Source organism: Tachyglossus aculeatus, chromosome 16 (genome assembly GCF_015852505.1).
Source record: "Tachyglossus aculeatus isolate mTacAcu1 chromosome 16, mTacAcu1.pri, whole genome shotgun sequence".
Classification (NCBI taxonomy): Eukaryota; Metazoa; Chordata; class Mammalia; order Monotremata; family Tachyglossidae; genus Tachyglossus; species Tachyglossus aculeatus.
The window spans coordinates 22,619,381-22,635,601 of NC_052081.1; positions in this window are offsets into that span (position 1 = coordinate 22,619,381).

The window sequence follows — 16,221 nt, forward strand, 5'->3', positions numbered from 1 at the left end:
TAGTTGATTGGGGGGAACGGGAGGAGCGGCGAGGGCGCCCTCTGCTGGCCCACATAGAACACTGCAGGTCGGCCCAAGGCCCCAACCAATCCCCGCACTCCACTGATTGGTGTGTGGGCCGTGAGGACCTGCGAGGGCGCCCTCTGCTGGCCGAGCCCAGGAGCTGCAGGAATATCCCCAGCTCCAGCCGATCCCCACGATCCACTCATTTAAGGAGAGGGGGGGATACGGGAAGAGCTTCGAGGGTGTCCTCTGTTGGCCAAGCCCTCGAGCTGCTGTAGAGTCCCCACCCTAACCACTCCCCAAGTTCCAGTAGGTACGGGCGAACGGGAGGAGCAGCGAGGGCGCCCCCTGCTGGCCCACCTCGAGAGCTGCAGGAGTATCCCCAACCCCAGCCAGTCCCCAAGGGCCAGTTGATTTGGAGGGGACGTGTGAAGCTGAGAGAACTTCCTCTGCTGATAGATTCGACGAGCTGCAGGGGAATACCCGGTTCCAGCCAATCCCCGCTCCACACTAATATGGGGCCGAAGGGATTTACTGCGTGGGTGCCATCTACTGGCCGGGCCCGAGAGCTGCAGAGAAATCCCTTGCCCCAACCAATCTGCACCCCACGGAATTGGGAGTGAGCCGTGAGGTGATAGGCGGGCGCCCTCTGATGTCCGAGCCCAGGAGCTGGTGAACGGTCCTCGGCTCCAGCAGAGCCCTACTCTCCACTCATTTAAGGATGGGGGGGGGGACGTTAACAGTTGCGAGGGCGTACTCTGCTGAACGAGCTGGCGAGCTTCAGGAGAATCCCAGACCCCAGCCAATTCACAAGCCCCAGTTGATTCCGGAGAACGGGAGGAGCTGCGAGGGCGCCCTCTGCTGGACCACACAGAGCACTGCAGGGCGGGCCTCGGCAACAGCCAATCCGCACTCTCCACTGAATGGCGTGTGGGCCATGAGGAGCTGCGAGGGCGCCCCCGGCTGGCCGAGCCCAGGAGCTGCAGGAATTTCCGAGGCGCCAACATTTCCCCACGCTCCACTCATTTCAGTACAGGGCGGGACCGGGAACAGTTGCGAGGGCATCCCCTGCTGAACTAGCTCAGGAGCTTCAGCAGAATTCCAGACCCCAGCCAGTACACAAACCCTAGTTTATTGGGGCGAAAGGGAGGAGCTGAGAGGGCGACCCTGCTGGCCGACCTCACGAACTGCAGGAGTATCCCCCACCCAAGCCAATCCCCAAGGACCTGGTGTTTTGAGGGAACGGGAGGAGCTTTTAGTTCGCCCCCTGCAGTCCGAAATCTCTAACGTCATTGCAATCCCCAACCTCAGCTGCTGCCCAAACACCGGTTGATTTGGAGGGTTCGGGAGAACCAGAGAGGGCGCCCTCTGCTGACCGAGTCCAGTACCTGCAGGGACATACCCGGTCCTAGCCAATCCCCGCACTCCGCTAATTTGGGGGCGACGGGATGAACTGCGAGTGCGCCATCTGCTGGCCGGGCCCGCGAACTGCTGACAAATCCCTTGCCCCAACCACTCCCAGCCCCACGAAATAGTGTGTGGGCCGGGAGGTGATGCGAGGGCGCCCTCTGTGGTCCGAAGAGAGGAGCTTCAGGGCGGTCCCTGGCTCCAGCAGATCCCTACGCTCCACTCAGTTGAGGAGAGGGGCGGGGAAATGGTAAGAGGTGCCAGGGCGTCCTCTGCTGGACGAGTTCGCGAGCTGCTGGGGAATCCTCCACCCCAGTCAATTCCCAAGCACCAGTTGATTGGCGGGAACTGGAGGAGCAGCGAGGGCGCCCTCTGCTGGGCCACACAGAGCACTGCATGTCGGGCCACAGCCCAGGCCAATCCCCGCACTCCACTGAATATGGGGTTGCCCACGAGGAGCTGCGAGTGCGCCCTCTGCTGGCCGATGCCAGGAGCTGCACGAATGTCCCCGGCTCCAGCCCATCCCCACTCTCAACTTATTTACGGAGAGGGATGGAAACCTGAAGAGCTGCGAGGGAGTCCTCTGCTGGCCGAGCTCGCGAGCTCCAGGAGCATCCCCGACCAAAGACAATCCCCAAACACCAGTTGCTTAGGAGGAACGGGAGGAGGTTTTAATGCGCGCCCTGCTGGCCGACTTTGCGAACTTCAGGGGAATCCCCAAACTCAGCCGATTCTCAAGCACCGGTTGAATTGCAGGGGTCGGGAAAAGCTGAGAGGGCGAACTCTGCTGACCGAGTCTAAGAGCTGCAAGTGAGAACCCGGTCCCCTCCAATCCCCGGACTACACTAATTTGGAGGCGACGGGATTCCCCTCGAGGGCGCCATCAGCTGGCCGGGAGCGCCATCAGCAGAGAAATCCCTTGCCCCAACTAATACGCGCCCCAGTGAATGGGGCGTTGACCGTGTGGGGATGCGAGGGCGCCGTCTATTGGCCGATCCCAGGAGCGGCAGGACGGTCCCGGGCTCCAGCAGATCCCTCTGCTCCACTCAGTTGAGGAAAGGGGGCGGGGAAACGGTAAGAGCAGCGAGGGCGTCCTCGGCTGGCCGAGCTCGCGAACTGCAGGAAAACCGCCGACCTCAGTACATCCCCAAGCCTCAGTTAATTGGAGGGAACGGGAGGGCTTCGAGGGTGCCTCCTACTGGCCTGCCTCGCGAGCTTCAGGATAATCCTCGACCCCAGCCATTCCCCAAACAACATTTGATTGCGGGGAATGGGAGGAACTCCGAGGGAGTCCTCTGTTGGCCCACACAGAGCACTGCAGGTCGGGCCACGGCCCCAGCCAATCCCCGCACTCCACTGAATGGCGTGTGGGCCGTGAGGACCTGGGAGGGTGACCTCTGCTGGCCGAGCCCAGGAGCTGCAGGAATAACCCCAGTTCCAGCCGATCCCCACGATCCACTCTTTGAAGGAGAGGGGGGATACGGGAAGAGCAACGAGGTCGTCCTATGCTGGCCAATCTCGCAAGCTGCTGGAGTGTCCCCACCCTAACCACTCCCCAAGCCCCAGTAGATTGGGTGGAACGGGAGGAGCTGCGAGGGCGCCCCCTGCTGGCCGACCTCGCGAGCTGCAGGAGTAGCTGCAGGCTCCGACTGCGCATGCCCTATTCTCTCCAGTGAGGGGGCTCCCTTCTCCCACGGCCCGGGCTCAGACCGCGCATGCGCCGCCCTCTCCCTGGAGGGCCCACTTCTTCCCCCCCGCCCGGACTCTAACTGCGCATGCGCCGCGCTCTCCATGCCGGGCCCCCTTTCCATTCCCCCCCAGGCTCCAACCGCCCATGCGCCGCGCTATTCAGGACGGGCCTCACTCCTCCCCCCGCCTCGTGGCGTACTCCGATTGCGCATACTCCGCCCTCTCCATGGCGGGGCCTCCTCCTCCCCTCACCGAGGCTCCGAATACGCATGCGACCCGCTTCTCCTCCCCGCGCTGGCACCGGATGCGCATGCGCAGAACTCCCTCCTTTCTCCCCCCCACCCGGGCTTCGACTGCGCAAGCGCTCTGCTCTCTAGGGCTGAAGATATAGTTTTGGCGACTGTATCGTTCATTCATTCATTCAATCGTATTTCTTTATTGAGCGCTTACAGTGTGTAGAGCACTGCACTAAGCGCTTGGGAATAGGATAGTATGTCGTATATTACAGTATAGAATAGTACAGTAGAGAGAAGCAGTGTGGTTCAGTGGCAAGAGCTTTGGAGTCAGAGGTAAGGCGTTCAAATCGCGACTCCACCGCTTGCCAGCTGTGTGACCTTGGGCAAGTCACTTGACTTCACTGGGCCTCAGTTCCATCTGTAAAATGGAGATGAAGACTGTGAGCGCCGCGGGGGGCAACCTGATCACCTTGTAAACCCCCAGTGCTTATAACAGTGCTTTGCACATAGTAAGCGCTTAAAATGCCATTATCATTATAATCATCATCATTATTATTATTATTATTATTATTATTATTATTATTATTATTATTATTATTATTATTACTACCTCCAGGACCCGGTCCATCTCTGCGTCCTGGACTTGGGTTCCCTCAACCTCCCGGCACTAGTCCCCCTGTCTTCCGGCCCAGGTACCACTTTGCCTCTCGGTCCAGGTCCCCCTATTCCCCTGGCCCTGGTCCCCATTTCCCGGCCCAGGTACTCTTCTGCTTCCCTGCCCTGGTCCCCCTGTCACCCAGCCCAGATACCCCTCTGACATCCAGCCCTGGGAACCCTCTGCATCCCTGCCTGGGTCCCCCTGACTCCCGGTACTGGACCTGGTGCCCCTCTGCTTCCCTGCCTTGGTACTACCGTCTGCCTCCAGGCCCTGGTCCCCCTCTGCCTCCCTGTCGTGATACCCCACCGCCTCTCGGCCTTAGTCCCCCTCTGCCTCCCGGCCCAGGTATCCCTCTACCTCCCGGCCCTGGTCCCCCACCAGGTCCCCCACCAGCCCGGGCCCCTCGGCCCTGGTGCCTCTCTGCTTCCCGGCCCATGTACCCCTATGCCCCTCTTCCCTCCTGCTGTGGTTCTCCCGTCACCTGGCCCAGGCATACATCTGCCTCCTGGCCCTCGTCCCCCTCTGCCTTCCGGGCCCAGTCCCGCAATGCCACCCTGCCCCTGCCCCCCCACCAGCCCGGGCCCCTCGGCCCTGGTGCCTCTCTGCTTCCCGGCCCAGGTACCCCTAATGCCCCTCTACCTCCCTGCCGTGGTTCTCCTGTCTCCTGGCCCAGGTACCCATGTGCCTCCTGGCCCTGGTCCCGGTCTGCCGCCCGGCCCTGTTCCCTCTCTGCTTCCTAGCCCTGGTATCGTTCTACCTCCATGCCCTAGGGTCTCTCTCCGTCCCAGCCCTGGGTCCCCTCTACCTCCGGGCCCTCGTCACCTTGTCTCCAGGACCAGGTACCATTCTGCCTCCTGGTCCTGGTTCCCCTCTCTCCGGGCCCAGGTACCCCAATGCCTCCTGACCCTGGTCCCCCTCTCTCCCGGCCCAAGTACCCCTCTGCCTCCAGGCCCTGGTCACCTTCTACCGCCAAGCCCTGGGTCTCTCTCCGTCCCGGCCCTTGGTCCTCTCTACCTCCCAGCCCAAGTCCCTCTGTCTCCTGGCCCAGGTAACCCTCAACTTCTTGGCCATGATGCCCACTGCCTTCCCGCCCTTGTCCCCCTCTGCCTCCCTGCCCTGGTCCTCAGCCTGCCTCCTGGCCTTTATCCCCCCTCTGCCCTCTGGCCCTGGTATCCCTGTCTCCCAGCCTAGGTACCCATCTGCTTCCTGGCACTGGTCCCCCTCTGCCTCTAGGCTCCGGTCCCCTTCTGCCTCCCGGACCTGGTCCCTTTATGTGTCCAGGCTCTGGTCTCCTTTTACGTCAGGGGTTCGAATCGCTCTCCACCGCTTGTCACCTGTGTGACCTTGGGCAAGTCACTTCAATTCTCTGGTCCTCAGTTACCTCCTCTGTAAAATGGGGATTAAGACCGTGAGCCCCACGTGGGACAACCTGATCACCTTGTAAATTCCCTAGCGCTTAGTACAGTGCTTTGCACATAGTAAGCGCTTAATAAATGCCATCGTTATTCTTATTATTACAACTTGGCAACATAGTAAGCTTCGTACATAGTGAGCTCGGGCGCTGTCCGACTGCGCATGCGCCGCGCTCTTCCGGACGGGCCCACTCCCCCCCCCCCGGCCGGGCTCCGACTGCGCATGCGTTACGTTCTCCGGGACGGGGGCTCCCTTCCCCCCGAGCCCGGCCTCCGACTGCGCATGCGCCGCGCGTCCGCGCGCTCCCAGGCGGGCCCCCTTTCCCTTCCCTCCCGGGCTCCGACTGCGCATGCGCTACGCTCTCCAGGGCGGGGGTCCCTTCTCCCCGGGCCCGGGCTCCGACCGCGCATGCGCCGCGCCCTCCGGGGCGGGGGCCGCCCTTCCCTCCCCGAGGCTCCGAATGCGCATGCGCCCCGCTTCTCCACCCCGACCGGCTCCGCCCGCGCATGCGCAGAGTTCCGTCCCTTCTCCCCCCTCCCAACCGGGATTCGACTGCGCATGCGTCGCGCTCTCTAGGGCTGAAGATATACCTTTGGGGACTAATTCGTTCGTTCATTCATTCATTCAATCGTATTATATATTGAGCGCTTTCGCTGCGTACAGCAATCAATCAATCAATCAATCGTATTTATTGAGCGCTTACTATGTGCAGAGCACTGTACTAAGCGCTTGGGAAGTACAAATTGGCATCACATAGAGACAGTCCCTACCCAACAGTGGGCTCACAGTCTAAAAGGGGGAGACAGAGAACAGAACCAAACATACCAACAAAATAAAATAAGTAGGATAGAAATGTACAAGTAAAATAAATAAATAAATAAATAAATAGAGTAATAAATATGTACAACCATATATACATATATACAGGTGCTGTGGGGAAGGGAAGGAGGTAAGACGGGGGGATGGAGAGGGGGACGAGGGGAGAGGAAAGAAGGGGCTCAGTCTGGGAGGGCCTCCTGGAGGAGGTGAGCTCTCAGCAGGGCCTTGAAGGGAGGAAGAGAGCTAGCTTGGCGGATGGGCAGAGGGAGGGCATTCCAGGCCCGGGGGATGACGTGGGCCGGGGGTCGATGGCGGGACAGGCGAGAGCGAGGTACAGTGAGGAGATTAGTGGTGGAGGAGCGGAGGGTGCGGGCTGGGCAGTAGAAGGAGAGAAGGGAGGTGAGGTAGGAGGGGGCGAGGTGATGGACAGCCTTGAAGCCCAGGGTGAGGAGTTTCTGCTTGATGCGCAGATTGATCGGTAGCCATTGGAGGTTTTTGAGGAGGGGAGTAATATGTCCAGAGCGTTTCTGGACAAAGATAATCCGGGCAGCAGCATGAAGTATGGATTGAAGTGGAGAGAGACACGAGGATGGGAGATCAGAGAGAAGGCTAGTGCAGTAGTCCAGACGGGATAGGATGAGAGCTTGAATGAGCAGGGTAGCAGTTTGGATGGAGAGGAAAGGGCGGATCTTGGCAATGTTGCGGAGCTGAGACCGGCAGGTTTTGGTGACGGCTTGGATGTGAGGGGTGAATGAGAGAGCGGAGTCGAGGATGACACCGAGGTTGCGGGCTTGTGAGACGGGAAGGATGGTAGTGCCGTCAACAGAGATGGGAAAGTTAGGGAGAGGACAAGGTTTGGGAGGGAAGACAAGGAGCTCAGTCTTCGACATGTTGAGCTTTAGGTGGCGGGCGGACATCCAGATGGAGATGTCCTGAAGGCAGGAGGAGATGCGAGCCTGGAGGGAGGGGGAGAGAGCAGGGGCAGAGATGTAGATCTGGGTGTCATCAGCGTAGAGATGATAGTTGAAGCCGTGGGAGCGAATGAGGTCACCAAGGGAGTGAGTGTAGATTGAGAACAGAAGGGGACCAAGCACTGAACCTTGGGGAACCCCCACAGTAAGAGGATGGGAGGCGGAGGAGGAGCCTGCAAAAGAGACTGAGAAAGAACGACCGGAGAGATAAGAGGAGAACCAGGAGAGGACGGAGTCAGTGAAGCCAAGGTCAGATAACGTGTTGAGGAGAAGGGGGTGGTCCACAGTGTCAAAGGCAGCTGAGAGGTCGAGGAGGATTAGGACAGCACTGTGCTAAGCGCTTGGGAATGGGAAAGTATGTCGTATATTACATTATAGTATAGTACAGTCTAAAGAAGCAGTGTGGTTCAGTGGGAAGAGACCGGGCTTTGGAGTCAGAGGTCAGGCGTTCAAATCCCGACTCCACTGCTTGTCAGCTGTGTGACCTTGGGCAAGTCACTTCACTTCTCTGGGCCTCAGTCCCATCTGTAAAATGGCGATGAAGACTGTCAGCCCCGCGGGGAGCAACCTGATCATCTTGTAAGCCCTCAGCGTTTAGAACAGTGCATTGCACATAGTAAGCGCTTAATAAACTCCATTATTTGTATTATTATTATTATTATCATAATTATTGTTATAACCTCCAGGCCATGTTAATAGCCTGCGTCCTGGACTTGGGTTCCCTCAACCTCCCGGCACTGGTCCCCCTGTCTTCCGGCCCCAGTACCACTTTGCCTCTCGGTCCAGGTCCCCCTATTCCCCGGGCCCTGGTCCCCATTTCCCGGCCCAGGTACTCCTCTGCTTCCCTGCCCTGGTCCCCCTGTCACCCCGCCCTGATACCCTCTGTCATCCAGCCCCGGGACCCCTCTGCCTCCCTGCTCGGGTCCCCCTGTCTCCCGGCCCAGGTACCCCTGTGTCCGGGACCTGCTGTCCCTCTGCTTCCCTGCCTTGGTACTGCCGTCTGCCTCCAGGCCCTGGTCCCCCTCTGCCTCCCTGTCGTGATACCCCACCGCCTCTCGGCCTTAGTCCCCCTCTGCCTCCCGGCCCAGGTATCCCTCTACCTCCCGGCCCTGGTCCCCCACCAGGTCCCCCACCAGCCCGGGCCCCTCGGCCCTGGTGCCTCTCTGCTTCCCGGCCCATGTACCCCTATGCCCCTCTTCCCTCCTGCCGTGATTCTCCTGTCTCCTGGCCCAGGCATACATCTGCCTCCTGGCCCTCGTCCCCCTCTGCCTTCCGGGCCCAGTCCCGCAATGCCACCCTGCCCCTGCCCCCCCACCAGCCCGGGCCCCTCGGCGCTGGTGCCTCTCTGCTTCCCGGCCCAGGTACCCCTAATGCCCCTCTACCTCCCTGCCGTGGTTCTCCTGTCTCCTGGCCCAGGTACCCATGTGCCTCCTGGCCCTGGTCCCGGTCTGCCGCCCGGCCCTGTTCCCTCTCTGCTTCCTAGCCCTGGTATCGTTCTACCTCCATGCCCTAGGGTCTCTCTCCGTCCCAGCCCTGGGTCCCCTCTACCTCCGGGCCCTCGTCACCTTGTCTCCAGGACCAGGTACCATTCTGCCTCCTGGTCCTGGTTCCCCTCTCTCCGGGCCCAGGTACCCCTCTGCCTCCTGACCCTGGTCCCCCTCTCTCCCGGCCCAAGTACCCCTCTGCCTCCGGGCCCTGGCCGCCTTCTACCGCCAAGCCTTGGGTCTCTCTCCGTCCCGGCCCTGGGTCCTCTCTACCTCCCAGCCCAAGTTCCCCTGTCTCCTGGCCCAGGTAACCCTCTACTTCTTGGCCATGATGCCCCCTGCCTTCCCGCCCTTGTCCCCCTCTGCCTCCCTGCCCTGGTCCTCAGCCTGCCTCCTGGCCTTTATCCCCCCTCTGCCCTTTGGCCCTGGTATCCCTGTCTCCCAGCCTAGGTACCCATCTGCTTCCTGGCACTGGTCCCCCTCTGCCTCTAGGCCCCGGTTCCCTTCTGCCTCCCGGACCTGGCCCCTTTATGTGTCCAGGCTCTGGTCTCCTTTTACGTCAGGGGTTCGAATCCCTCTCCACCGCTTGTCACCTGTGTGACCTTGGGCAAGTCACTTCACTTCTCTGGGCCTCAGTTATCTCCTCTGTAAAATGGGGATTAAGACCGTGAGCCCCACGTGGCACAATCTGATCACCTTGTAAATTCCCTAGGGCTTAGTACAGTGCTTTGCACATAGTAAGCGCTTAATAAATGCCATCGTTATTCTTATTATTACAACTTGGCAACATAGTAAGCTTCGTACATAGTGAGCTCGGGCGCGGTCCGACTGCGCATGCGCCGCGCTCTTCCGGACGGGCCAACTTGCCCCCCCAACCCCGGCCGGGCTCCGACTGCGCATGCGTTACGTTCTCCGGGACGGGGGCTCCCTTCTCCCCGAGCCCGGCCTCCGACTGCGCATGCGCCCGCGCGCTCCCAGGCGGGCCCCCTTTCCCTTCCCTCCCGGGCTCCGACTGCGCATGCGCTACGCTCTCCAGGGCGGGGGTCCCTTCTCCCCTGGCCGGGGTTACGACCGCGCATGAGCCGCGCTCTCCGGGGCGGGGGCCGCCCTTCCCACCCCGAGGCTCCGAATGCGCATGCGCCCCGCTTCTCCACCCCAACCGGCTCCGCCCGCGCATGCGCAGAGCTCCGTCCCTTCTCCCCCCTCCCAACCGGGCTTCGACTGCGCATGCGTCGCGCTCTGAAGGGCTGAAGAGATACCTTTGGGGACTAATTCGTTCGTTCATTCATTCATTCAATCGTATTATATACTGAGCGCTTTCGCTGCGTACAGCACTGTGCTAAGCGCTTGGGAATGGGATAGTATGTCGTATATTACATTATAGTGTAGTACAGTCTAAAGAAGCAGTGTGGTTCAGTGGGAAGAGACCGGGCTTTGGAGTCAGAGGTCAGGCGTTCAAATCCCGACTCCCCCGCTTGTCAGCTGTGTGACCTTGGGCAAGTCACTTCACTTCTCTGGGCCTCAGTCCCATCTGTAAAATGGCGATGAAGACTGTCAGCCCCGCGGGGGGCAACCTGATCATTTTGAAACCCCACAGCGTTTAGAACAGTGCTTTGCACATAGTAAGCGCATAATAAACTCCATTATTATTATTGTTATTGTTATTATTATTATTATTATTATTATTATTATTATTATCATTATTATAACCTCCAGGCCATGGTCCTAGCCTGCGTCCTGGACATGGGTTCCGTCAACCTCCCGGCACTGGTCCCCCTGTCTTCCGGCCCCGGTACCACTTTGCCTCTCGGTCTAGGTCCCCCTAGGTCCCCATTTCCCGGCCCAGGTACTCCTCTGCTTCCCTGCCCTGGTCCCCCTGTCACCCAGCCCTGATACCCTCTGCCATCCAGCCCCGGGACCCCTCTGCCTCCCTGCCGGGTCCCCCTGTCTCCCGGCCCAGGTACCCCTGTGTCCTGGACCTGCTGCCCCTCTGCTTCCCTGCCTTGGTACTGCCGGCCCAGGTACCCCTCTGACTGCCAGCACTGGTCGCACGGTCTACCAGCCCTGGTCCCCCTCTTTCTCCCGGTCCTGGCCGCTCTCTGCCTCCCTGAACGTGTCACAAGGCTTCTCGGCCCTGGTCCCCCTTTGCCTTCCGGCCCTGGTTCCCCTCTGCTTCCCGGCCCTGGTCCCCCGTCTACCGGCCCGGTTACCCCTCTGCCTCCTGGCCCTGATTCCCCACTACCTCCAGGCCCTCGGCCCCCTCTGCTTCCCCGCCCTGCTCCCCCAGGCCTCTCTGCTCTGGTCCCCCTCTGCCTCCGGCCAAGGTGCCACACCGCCTCCTGGAAGAAGTCCCCTTCAGCTTCCATGCCCTGGCCCCCATCTACCACCCCAGGTACCCCTTGGCCTCCCGGCTCTGGTCCCCCTGTATCCCTTCCCAGGAACCCCTCTGTCCCCTGGCCCTGGTCCTCCTCGGCCTCCTGACCCTGGTCCCCCTCTGCAGCCTGCCCTGGTCCTGGGCCTCCCGGCTCAGGTCTCCTTCTACCTCCAGGCCCTTGGGTCTCTCTCCGTGCCAGCCCTGGGTCCCTCCCCTCCACCTCCCGGCTCTGGTCCCCTTCTGCCTCGCAGGCCCGGTCAGCCTGTCTCCTGGCCCAGGGACCCCGCTGCCTCCAGGCCCTGGTCCCCATCTGCTGCCCTGCCCTGGTCCCCCTATGCCTCCCGGCCCTGGTCCCTGTGTGACTCCCCGCCCTGTTCTCCTTCTACCTCTTTGGCCTTGGGTCTCTCTCCGTTCCGGCCCTGGTCTCCGTCGCCTGGCCCAGGTACCCCTCTGCCTCCTGTGCTCCGTCCCTTCTCCCCCCCCCCTCACCTGGGCTTCGACTGCGCATGCGTCGCGCTCTCTAGGGCTGAAGATAGAGCTTTGGGGACTATATCGTTCGTTCATTCATTCATTCAATTGCATTAGGTGACCGTGAAGAGCTGCGAGAACGCCCACTGCTAGCCGAGGCCAGGAGCTGCCGGAATGTCCCCGGCTACAGCCGTTCCCCTACCTCAGATCATTTAAGGTGACGGGAGTGATCGGTAAGAGCGGCGAGGGCGTCCTCTGCCGGCCGAGCTCGCGAGCTTTAGGAGAATCTCCGACCCCAACCACTTCCCAAGCACCAGTTGAATGGGTGGACCGGGAGGAGCCGCGAGGCCGCCAGGCCTGGCCGATCTCGTGAGCTTCAGGAGAAAACCCGATCTCAGAGAATCCCTAAGCACCAGGTGATTTCGAGGGCGGTAGTAGCTGAGGGGTCTTCTTCAGCTGATCGAGTCCGAGAGCTGCAGGGCATTCCAAGGCCCCAGGCAATCCCTACGCTCCAATGATTTGGGGGCGACGGGAGATACTGCGAGGGCGCCATCTGCTGTCTGGGCCCTTGAGCAGCAGGGAAATCCCTTGCCTCAAGAAATATGCGCCCCACTGAATTTGGGAGTGAAGGTAAGACCTGCCAGAGAGTCCTCTGCTGTCCGAACTAGCGAGCTGCCTGTGAATCCCAGACCCCAACCAACCCAAAAGTACCGGGCTATTGAGGGAAATGGAGGAGCAGCGAGGGCGCCCCCTGCTGGCCGACCTTTCTTGCTGCAGGGGCTTCCCGGACCCTAAACAATCCCCAGGCACCAGGGGAGAAAGGGAGGAGCTTTTTGTCCGTCCCCTGCTGGCCGCCATTGCGAGCTTCAGGAAAATCTCTGACCTCAGCAGATCAACAAGCACCGGTTGATTTAGAGGGTTCGGGAGAAGATGAGAGGGCGTCCTCTGCTGACCGAGTCTAAGAGTTGCAGGGGAATACCCTGTCCCAGCCTATCCCCTCACTACAACAATTTTCGGGTTACGGGACTAACAGAGAGGACACCATCTGCTGGCCGGGTCCGCGAGCTGCAGAGCTGCAAAGAAATCCCTTGCCCCAAACAATCCACGCCCCGTCTGAATGGGGGGTGGTACGGGAGGTGATTCAAGGGCGTCGTATTTTGACCGAGCCCAGGAGCTTCAGGAGAATCACGGAACCCAGGATATCCCCAAGAACCAGTTGACGGGGGGGGGGGAATGGGAGGAGATGCGAGGCGCCCTCTACTGGCCCACAAAGAGTACTGCAATTCGGGCCACGTCCCCAGCCTATCCCCGCCCCGCACTGAATGGCCGACCTCGCCAGCTTCAGGAGATAACCCGAACTCAGAGAATCCCCAATCACCAGGTGATTTGGAGGGCGGGAGTAGCTGAGAGGTCGTCTTCAGCTGATCGAGTCTGAGAGCTGCAGGGGAATCCAAGGCCCCAGCCAATCCCTGCAGTCCAATGATTTGGGGGCGACTGGAGAAACTACGAGGGCGCCATCTGCTGTCCGGGCCCGGGAGCTGCAGGGGAATCCCTTGCCCCAAGAACTATGCGCCCCACTGAATTTGAGGGTTAAGGAAAGACCTGCCAGGGATTTCTGTGCCGGCCGAGATAGCGAGCTGCCGGTGAAACGCGGACCCCAGTCAACCCCGAAGCACCTTGCTATTGCGGGGAGAAAGAGTAGCAGCGAGGGCGCCCACTGCTGGCCGACCTCTCGTGCTGCAGGGCCTCCGCGAGCCCAGCCACTCCGCAAGCATCAGTAGCTTGGGGAGAAAGGGAGGAGCTGTTTGTGCGTCCCCTGCTGGCCGACCTCGCGTAAGTCAGGAAAATCTCTGACCTCAGCCGATCCCCAAGCAGCGGTTGATTTGGAGGGTTCGGGAGAAGCCAAGAGAGCGCCCTCTGCTGACCGTGTCTAATAGTTGCAGGGGAATACCCAGTCCCAGCCATTCCCCGCACTACACCAATTTGCGGGCAAAGGGAGTAACAGAGGGGGCGCCGTCTGCTGGCCGGGTCCGCGAGCTGCAGAGAAGTCCCTGCCACCAAACAATCCGCGCCCCGTCTGAATGGGGGGTGGTCCGGGAGGTGATACAAGGGCGCCGTTTTTTGTCCGAGCCCAGGAGCTTCAGGAGCATCCCGGACCCCAGGACATCCCCAAGTACCAGTTGATTGGGGGCGGAAAGGAAGGAGATGTGAGGCGCCCTCTGCTGGACCACAAAGAGTTCTGAAAGTCGCGCCACCTCCCTAGCCTATCCCCGCCCTGCACTGAATGGCGTTTGGGCCGTGAAGAGCTGCGACGGTGCCCTCTGCTGGCCGAGCCCAGGAGCTGCAGTAATGTCCCCGGGTGCAGCCGTTCCCCAGGCTCCACTCGTTTAAGGAGAGAGGGGTAATCGGGAAGAGCTGCGAGGCCGACCTCTGCCGGCCGATCTCGCGAGCTGCAGGAGAATCCCCGACCCCATCCACTTTCCAAACACCAGTTGATTGGGTGGACCGGGAGGAGCTGAGAGGACGCCCCTCCTGGCCGACCTCGCGAGCTTCAGGAGAAAACCTGAAATCAGAGAATCCCCAAGCAGGTGATTTGGAGGGCGGGAATAGCTGAGAGGTCGTCTTCAGCTGATCGAGTCCGAGAGAGGCAGGGGAATCCAAGGCCCCAGCCAATGCCTGCACTGCAATGATTTGGGGGCGACGGGAGAAACTGCGAGGGCGCTCTCTGCTGTCCGGGCACCTGAGTTCAGGGAAATCCCTTGCCCCAGGAAATATGCGCCCCTCTGAATTTGGGGGTGAAGGGAAGAGCTGCCAGGGAGTCCTCTGCTGGCCGAGCTAGCGAGCTAACGGTGAATCCCCGACCCCAGCCAACCGAAAAGCACCAGGCTGCTGGGGTGAAATGGAGGAGCAGCGCGGGCCCCCCCTGCTGGCCGACCTCTCGTGCCGCAGGGGCTTCCCCGACCCCGACCAGTCCCCAAGCCGCAGTAGCTTGGGGAGAAAGGGAGGAGATTTTTGTGTGTCCCCTGCTGGCCGACCTCGCGAGCTAAAGGAAAATCTCTGACCTCAGCCGATCCCAAAAATCCGGTTGATTTGGAGTGCTCGGGAGAAACTGAGAGGCGCCCTCTGCTGACCGAGTCAAAGAGTTGCAGGGGAATACCCTGTCCCAACCAATCTCCGCACTGCACCAATTTGCGGGCGAAGGTACTAACAGAGAGGGACCATCTGCTGGCCGGGTTAGCGAGTTGCAGAGATCCCTAGCCCCAAACAATCCGCGCCCCGTCTGAATGGGGGATTATCCGGGAAGTGATTCAAGGGCGCTGTTTGTTGACCGAGCCCAGGAGCTGCAGGACGGTCCCCGGCTCCAGCAGATCCCTAAGCTCCACTCAGGTAAGGGGACGGTGGAAACGGTATGACCTGCGAGGGCGTCCTCTGCTGGCCGAGCTCGCGAGCTGCAGGAGAATCCCGGACCCCAGGAAATCCCCAGGCACCAGTTGATTGGCGGGAGAGGAAGGAGCTGCGAGGGCACCCTGTTGGCCCACACAGAGCACTGGAGGTGGGCCCCTGCCTCCAGACAATCTCCGCCCTCCACTGAATGGTAGGTGACGGTGGAGAGCTGCGAGAGCGCCCTCTGCTGGCCGAGGTCAGGAGCTGCAGGGATGTCCCCGGTTGCAGGCGTTCCCCAAGCTCCGCTCATTTAAGGTGACAGGGGCAATCGGGAAGAGCTGCGAGGGCGTCCTCTCTCGGCCAAACTCGCGAGCTGCAGAGAAATCCCTTGGCCCGAACCATCCGCGCCCCGTCTGAATGGCTGGTGGTCCGGGAGGTGATAGGAGGGCGCCGTTTTTTGACCGAACCCAGGAGCTTCAGGAGAATCCCGGACCCCAGGAAGTCCCCAAGCACCAGGTTATTGCGGGGGAAAGGGAGGAGATGCGAGGCGCCCTCTGCTCGCTGGCCCACAAAGAGTACTGCATGTCGGGCCGCGTCCAAAGCCTATCCCCGCCCTGCACTTTAGTGACGTATCGGCCGGGAAAGCTGAGACGGCGCCCTCTGCTGGCCGAGCCCAAGAGCTACAGGAATAGCCCGGCTGCAGCCGTTCCGCTCATTTAAGGAGAGAGGGGGAATCGGGAAGAGCTGTGAGGGCGTCCTCTGCCGGCCGAGCTCGCCAGCTGCAGGAGAATCCCCGACCCCGTCCACTTCCCGAGCAACAGTTGATTGGGTGGACCGGGAGGAACTGCGAGGGCTCTCCTCCTGGCCGACCTTGTGAGCTTCAGGAGAAAAGCTGAACTCAGTGAATCCCCAATCAGGTGATTTGGAGGGCGGGAGTCGCTGAGAGGTCGTGTTCAGCTGATGGAGTCCGAGAGCTGCAGGGGAATCCAAGGCCCCAGCCGATGCCTGCACTGCAATGATTTGGGGGCGACGGGAGAAACTGAAAGGGCGCCATCTCCTGTCCGGGCCCGTGAGTTTAGAGAAATCCCTTGTCCCAAGAAATATGCGCCTCACTGAATTGGGAGTTGAAGGGAAGACCTGCCAGGGAGTCGTTTGCCGCCCGAGCCAGCGAGCTGCCGGTGAATCCTGGACCCCAGCCAACCAAAAAGCACCAGGCTACTGGGGGGAAATGGAGGAGCAGCGAGAACGCCCCCTGCGGGCCGACCTCTCGTGCTGCAGGGGCTTCCCCGACCCCAACCACTCCCCAAGAACCAGT